This window comes from Micrasema longulum, unplaced genomic scaffold, assembly GCF_059751315.1.
Source record: "Micrasema longulum isolate JH-2025_06_02 unplaced genomic scaffold, ASM5975131v1 h1tg001303l, whole genome shotgun sequence".
In the NCBI taxonomy this organism is placed as follows: Eukaryota; Metazoa; Arthropoda; class Insecta; order Trichoptera; family Brachycentridae; genus Micrasema; species Micrasema longulum.
Window position 1 is genome coordinate 42380 of NW_028278490.1, and position 8999 is coordinate 51378.

Consider the following 8999-nt stretch of genomic DNA (forward strand, 5'->3'; position numbering starts at 1 on the left):
CCCTACGGGAAATTCATTTAAAAAGATTTTTTATGCGCGGCAAAAATGAGAGTAATAAATCAAAGTTTCTTGAAAATGTATGAAAAAAAAAAAAAATTGAATAAAAAAGAACTACTTTAAATAGCGTCACTAGTTTTATGCAAATCAACCAATGATAAGAGGGTTGTAAAAGACTTCCAGTTTACGGTTAGTCAACGAACTAATCGGCAGAACTGACCGAGAAGAAGCGGAAGAGAACTTGAGACGTCACAAGGGGAGAATTTTAATTTAAAAAAAACATAGCACTGATAATACGATAAATAAAAATAAAAATTATCATAAATAGTATATTAATAAATAAAATAAAAAAAACACTTAACTTCCTCTAGAATTCTAATCGCCTATGTGCTCTATAGCTGCAAGACGAGTCGAAATGTTCATTGCGTGGCGCCATTGAGATGATTTTGACTAAAAATGGGGTTGTATAAATTATCTTAAATAAATACAATTTTAAAGACGGAAATACGGAAGTATAGGCTCAACGTGTTTGTCAGAATTCTCAATATACAGAAATAGAGAAAGTGATATTGCCAATTATTCACCCTTCTCCTACCGTACTTGGAATAGAACATATATTTATTATGTTTTTCATTGAATGTGTTTTGAAATAATCATTGAATATCACATACGAGTACATTTTAAAATAACGAGAAAAAAAATAGCTACACATGAAAATAAGAACACAGTTAATATTTGAGATTAGATTTAATTCACTTTCAACATATAAATCACCGGTTTGCTTTTTCATCATAAAAATATGCCTAAGTTATATATTCATACTACTGTAATATATCATATAAATATTTCATAACAGTTGCACTAATGTTTCGAGGTAAATAGATACATGTACAATATTCTTAAAAGTAGAATGTAATGTTATTTCATCATACACAAAACAGTTTTTTTTGTAGAGCTTCATTTCAAGATCTCAAATGATTTATTTTTGATATTTGTATCATAAAATAAAATAACACTTTAAGCAATAACAGTATAAATTAAAAATCCATTATCATCGCACCTCGAGTGTAAAATCGTAGTAAGTGCAAATAGCGTAGTTTAGAGACACGGGAGTTTGATGATTGCACTTGCTTGAAAAACTAGGTTAGTAAAATATTTTTTTATGCATTAATGTTTAAATTTAAACTCACTTCCATTTTACACTTTAAAGCCTCTGACAAATGTGATTGTGTTGCATTTAAAACTCAAAAATGAAAAATTCGCACAGTAAAACTCCAATTATATGGATTAATGAGTGCCAGATTTAATTGCTTTTGAAATAATACAGCAAATTGGAATCACATTATAAACTTACATAATAAACATGTCCAGTAAAGTTGATTGCGAAGTTAAATAAAAATAAAAATCATCTCCCTTATTTTATATTTCCTGATAACAATCTGGATATTTGGCAATCTGGATGACTGGAGTTCGGATAAACACAAGTTCTACTGTACTTTAGTTTTACACTCATGGTGCTGTGTAATGTTTAAAAACTTTTTTTTTACAACATACAATACATGAGGAAAATCAATGTTTTAAACAATTCTAACTCATTTTTTATCCACATTGTCACGCTGGGATACCTACTAGTAATGTTATGCTTTACAAAACCAAAAGATGGAAAAACTTCAGAAATTATTGATTTTTAAACTTCAAACCACAGAATTAAGAATTCTTAATTCTACGCTTCAAACATAAGCAGAGTGATGAATACTACCAGTGTGTAAAGTGTGTATGTATTACTAAAACAATGGCCATGACCCCTGTTTATACTACTACCATATACCCTTATTTTCAGAGGTTTTCCATCTCAGTTTAGAGATTGGTCAGTAAATAATTGTTTAAATACATCAGAAAAATAACAAAATGGATTGTTAATATGCTGATTTACAGCGTTTTATAGCATTTTTCCATTGGACCTTAAGACATTCATTTCAGCAGTTCAGAGTAGTTTTTTAGTACAAACAGTATCAGCCCGCGTTTTCAAAGCATACGTCATGATAGGTTTCACACATGTCCTGTAAATTCTGACCTTGCTATCAATAATACGCATATGCTTATTACTCCATATTAACTTAGACACCCCGACATAGTGATTGCTTTGTTAACCTGTTCTCGGACTTTGATGTACAAATCGCTATAACTGGAGATTTCTACTCCCAGGTATCTAAAACTCATGACCTGTTCTACTGGCTTGTTGTCAATATTCAGCTTACACCTTATTGTTGTCTGGATATTGACATGTTTAGCCTTTGTGGTATTAATAGGTGGAACTTATGCAGCATTCGTTGTAGGTCATCCTCAGATTCAGCTATTATAGTTGCGTCATCAGCTTAGAATATCATAAAGAATATGTAATAAACACAATGAAAAGAATGGTATCTTGACAACCAAGTCACCATTCGATTAAAATTGTTAAATTGCGTAAAAAACATTTAATGTTATAATATTATTATGTTGATTGGACTATTTTATAATTGATTCACAATATTTTAAAGAGTTTTATACACTGTAGACATTTTATAATGTTTTAAGATTTTTGTAACTTGTTTTCACCTGATGTTATCATTTTTTGGGAAAAAGCCCTAATATAAGAAGAAAAAAAAAAGTTTTGCTTTTAAAATGCTCAATAGGTACCTACCTATTCCGCTAATATTCCACAACTCTCAAAAAAGTATTCAATTATGTTGTATTATGTATAAAAATATTATGCTCTTTGTATTCAAAATATTTATAATGTCAGTGAATTTGGAGGGTTTTTAAATATGTACTTTAGGTATGGAAAGATAACAAGGACACGACTCGAAAGGCTTCAAATTTTAATGAATCAATAATTTGAAATAACTGTTTAATGTCTAGACTTCCAATATCATCAAAACAAATATATTTGTGGCCATTCCTCGTCATTATATAAGGAAATGTAATATTTAGTAATGGTTATAAAAGCAGTAAAAGCGCTGTTTGATCTCACACTTAGCACGTTTTTACAAAAAAGGGGTAAATTAAAATTTATGATAAATAAATTCAAACATATTTAATAGGTTCGTAGTTCATATGTTTAAATTAATACTGTTGTAAATCCAATCTGAGATTTCCTAAAAAAAACAATTTGATATTTTATGTGTGTATCTATAGTAATATGTAGTAAATTTATCAATTATCTCTCTGGGCTGGTATTCTGAACAGAATTGCGCGTGAAGAGATCGCTCTGTTAGTGTGTGTTTTGTATGTAAATATGCATTAAAAATATGTTTTCTACGCCCACTTTTGCGTTCAGAATGCCACCCCTGGGAGCTTTAAAAACTTAATAAATTTAGTTTCATAATGATTCCATACCATTGGCTGTTTCTTACAACTGATGTAATATGTACTTCTAAATTGTCTAAATGAACATCCAATCAGTTATAATATGGCATCTAGGAATACATCTATTACGGATTCAAAATGCCTGATCATTCAAAACGACAAGTGTTTTACTTGCTGGTAAATTGTACAAAAATGCTGCTACCCATGATAATTTCTACACAAATATATTCTTAGAAATACTAGAATATGTAAACAATTTTTCAAATTCATTCTCAAACCTAAAAATATTGTCATTTTGAAATCTAGTTACAAGAGTTTTTGATTCATATTATTATTTAAAATTTAAATGTTTAAAACAGCTTTTCTCACTCGATATTGAATTTGAATATCCATACACAATGTTGAAAAACATAATTTATATCATGTACTTATATTCTTTAGTTTCTTGGCACAAAGTAGGTTTGTTAATATTGAAATAAAAAAAGGTTTACAATAAATTAGGTTTAGAAAAATGAGAAATTTAAATTGAGTCAGTACATTAATTTTTAGACACAGAAACAATTTATTGGCCTTATTGTGGATCTTGCAAACTAGTTAAGTACAATAATGCAAAAATATTTTAAAAATACAGTTATTTTTCAAATTACAAATAACTTGAATTTTTTGAATATTTTATGAAGTTGAATTTTAATTGAAATATTGTATAATGTCATGGCAAAAATGTTTGTAAACAAGTAGTCAAGAAAAAACATTAAATTACTCCCATGTTAATATTTTTTATATACTCTTAGTATTACGTGTTTGTTAAATATTCAAAACATTTTATGTAAGCATAAAAATATAACCTATGGGTGTAAATAATTTAATAAAAACATACTTTTATATAAAAAAATAGAATGAAGCTTTTGTGAACAAAATTTTTGTGTAATTTACAAAATAATCTCAATTTTAAAATGTATCCATAGAAATGGTTTTTAAACACCATATATCCATGAAAGTTGATATGTATGTAGTTCTTAAAATATAAAATCAATTTTTCAGAAATGACAGTTCACATTTGAGATTTAATTTTATAAAAGGTAAGGAATTATAACTTCTGTTGAGTTAATTTATTTATTTTTATTTATATGTTTTACCATTGATTGATAAGATGATTCCCTTAAGAGAAATCACTCCCAAGTACGAAGGAAATTGGCTGATTTTTTAGTCGCCTGAACATAGAAAGAATAAATTAGATTTAAAAGTGTATGCAATTGTTGTGTGTAACAGGTATTTTTTTAGACATTTTCTCTCTTAAGTAAAATATTACAACCTTACATTATATTCAATATTTAATTGACACTTAAATAATACAAAGATAAGTAGTACAGTCTGTCAAAAAATAGTAGAAAACAGTAAAAATCATAACTACAATGGATTTTTATGCTGGTAACACCATAATTCTATAAATGGCTTGTTTTGTTATTGGGCATGCAAGGTCACAACATTATTTTTAACTACTAACTGCTGTTTTTAGTATTACCTACTGTAAGAAAAAACATAAATGATAACCAGCGCATTCTATTGATTCCAACGCTTTTTTGACAAACTATACATAAGTGATTACTTACACTTCTAGTTGAAATATTTTAATAAGTAGGTAGCTACAACATAAGAATGAAAATAATAAGAGCCATTAATCACTAATATTCAACACTAAAAACTACATAATAACATTATAAGCTTTGTATCTGAAAGCTATAAACACGAAATGAATATAATAGTCGTTGAAAGACATAAATAATTGAACTGGTGTAAATTTTAATGTTTGAGTACAAGGATACATTCAGAATATTAAGCGCTTTATCCCTACATCACAAAACATATACTCAAGTGACAGTGTCACTAAACGTTAGTCTTATAGACTAAGGAAACAAAATTTCTATATTCAATTGTGAAAAAGTGTCTTACATTAGACAATTTGTTAAATTTACCTGATAACTATTCTATGCTATTTAAAGTAATCCTTCACACTCGTTACAAATTGAAACAATATGTTTACCACAAATGGTCTTGCAGCAGTAGTGACACGAGGACTGAGTCATTTTGTGTTTTTGGTATGGACTGAATTAAAATTTTCAAGATACCTTCAATACTGACTTTGATATCCCTCCACAAAGTTGCAGTATTGAAATTTTTCAGCAGCCATGGTCATGGCAGTCAATTTTTTCAAAAATATTCTGTAAATATGTTTCAAATATTTTTGTCGTTGCTGCACCATATTAAACACCTCCATAAATCACACTAATTTGCTCACTTTTTAAGCCTACTGGGTGGGGAGGGGCGGAGGTGCACCAAGAAACCATTTAAATACCGAAAATGTCGAAGGTTTGTAGTCTGCGAGACTAATGTTCAATGAACAAGGGTTAAATAAAATGTTGAAATTAATTTTACCACAGAAAGTCACAAACGTCTGTATTCCAAACAATAATTTTACAGAAATTTGACTTATCTCAATGTCAACTAATTTTGAAAAATAAAAATTCATTTTAATCATTAACAAATATAAGTATGCATGTACATAAATTAACATAATAAATTCTGTTTGAACTGAATTCAAACATTATTTGCCAAAATACTGTTATTCTTGTTATAAATAATAAACATACTACAGCGGATATATATTCTACTTTTCATAGCATTCTTGATTACTAATTCACTATTGAATGCGTTGCTCTATGCCATTTCAAAAATATTTCATGTATTTTACAAAAATCTGTTTTCTTACTATTCTTAATTTTAATTACATATTGTCCGGCCACTAAGAACTTCTGTTAGAAAATAATCAGAATTTGCATGTACTCTAAAACACTTATCTACATTCACATGCTTTTACAAGCATCAAGTATTAATAATAATAAAAGCTAAAATAAAATCTGATAGTACCTAATGAAATAATTGTAAATATTCTCACTACCTACAAATTTTGATAGAAATTAAGCTGACACGAAATCAGGTAATAACAGTTCAGAATATAAAAATCAAATCAAGTTGAAATTACTCAGTATCAAAAAAGAAGGAATACAATCACAGACTCATATTTGGTAAAACATTCACAAAAAGCAAAGTACTGAAGATATAGAAGCTATATAAATATGTTTATTCTTTATCTTATACACTTTTCCCACGTATACAAAACTAATTGTCTATTTCTTATTTACAACATATAGTTATTTTTATACAAATATGTATATTCATAAAGATGCATGTAATTTATTTCAGATATATTTTATATAAGACAACATTTATTATCATACGAGTAAAAAAAGTAATGATACCAAACAGAATTGGTTTTATATAATTTTGGCATACATAATGATTATTATCATACAACCAACATTGATATGAAATGGACAATAGATATAAGTTATTTCTTGTAAATACTGATTAAACAACTATATTCTTACATTAGAAACATTAATAATGATTAAACTTTGAGCTTTAATCTCAGATAATTTGTAAATTTAAGTTTTTTATAAAACATTTAGATAGCCTTGAATCTCAGTAAGCTTGAAAGTTAAGTAGAAGAGGTGTGTTATATTATCTCGTCAGAATCTTATATCTAATCACTGATATAAAAATATGTGATACATTTTCATTGCCAGTCGCATAATAACCATCCGAGCATTTCAACAGTAGCATTATCTCTGGGATAATCATAGAATTATCCCTATCTCGTGCTTCAATGACATTGCTCTAACACATGTCAAGAGTCGCTAATACGTTTCCTTTCCTGAGATCAATGTTTTAGGTTTAAGTCGGAATGATTAGACGATCCACGAGCACGCTCTGATCTCTTCACCTGAAAGCAAAGAAAAACAATTGAGTAAAGAAAGAATTGCTCATTGTACATTTCTTCTTAGAACATGTTATTAATTTAGTATTTACTCTGTAATCAATTTTGTGTACATTTTTTTTGCATAAATTATCATCAAATACTTATCGACTTTCAATTAGTTTTTGTAACTCCTGAGAACTATTATATGTTATTGAATTTTCACCAACATCATGCACAGAAATATATTTACTTAATTGTAAAATTCAATGGTCTGACGTAAGATTGGTATCTTCTGTACTTAACACTGTCAAACCAAAAAATCGATACAAAAATAGCATAACGATTGTAAAAAATTAACTTAAAAATACTCTATAACAAATATGGTAACGTTTCGATTATGGCCACGCTTCAGCAAAGGCGATTTATCAGATTTGATATTTCTGTACAACATTATCAACGACAAAATTGAATGTCTTGATTTACATTCCCTAATAAATTTATATGTACCATTACGCTGTACAAGGCATACACTTTTGTTTCAAATTAAGAAATATTAAACAAATGCTGCGAAGAACTCACCAATCAACAGAGTTATTACTAACTATACTGAAAATGAGCAACAATTAGATCTAGATGTATTTAATGACTCGGTATGGCAGTACTAAAAGAAGCTAAAGGTAGTTTTGTAAAAATTTATCCGGGTTTTAGGCCGGAGCGTTCTTGGCAATTTTACATCAATTGATAAGGTAGTTGATAGGTTCCTCATTGAGGTTAAAAAAAAAAAGATTATTTTTGATAATCATTGTTCAATAAGTCCACTTATATTCACCACACATTGTCACATACATACATTTCTCACACACCCATAAAAATAAAAAAAACCCATGTTTGTAGTATTTGATAGTCATCACACTATGATTATGTTTATGATGATTATATTTTTACATAGTATTCTTTAATGTTTTCTGTATTCATCTTCACTGTCAACATTGGACATGTTCCTTGTTAAATCAAGTGCACTAAATCATCGGCAAAACGAATCCCATGACCAGAATTGGAATTACTATTGGCTGTTTTGTTCTTAACGTTAACCTTCCAAGTACCCAGTACAATAAATTTAAAGTTCAAATGACATCTTTGTGCCATTTTTAGGAGTAAGAAACATATTAATTAAACGTCAGTTCTTTCTTATGGGAAAAATTGTTTCTATATTCGTTACCCCTAGCAGTGTGATTTTGAATGCTCTCACAGGGATAGAGAAAGCGTTGCTAGGACGTAATTACGTGCCAGCGAGTAGTTGAAAATACCAGTCCAGAAACAGATTAGTGATGAATCTAGGGGTTCCACTGTATATCAATCATCTCATATTATGGTAAATTTTTGTATTTTTATACAAATTCGTCTAGTGAAAGTGACAAAAAAGAAAAAATTTGAAATTTTCAGGTTCAGTTCAGATTTAATAATAATAAAACAAATAAATCATCATCATCATCGAATCCTTATCCACCCACACCTGATGGTGCATAAGACTCTGCAGTGGTACACCAAATGCAAAACATTTCAAAATTTGTTGCTACAGAGGGAAAACATTTTTGAGAAGGGAATATGGAAGTTTAGGCATTCACAGGGCTTATGTCCTGTCATTGGTTGGTTTAAGTGGCCACTATACGCACTGTTAAACATTCATCATTCTGCCTATAAAATTGAAAAACAGTTTTCAGCCGTTGCCAAGTAGGTAAAATGCCCAAATATTTGACATACTCAAAACAATCTTGAAAACATTTCAATTATTCGTCCTCCGACACTGACCGTTACAAATACATAATATGAATTTCTC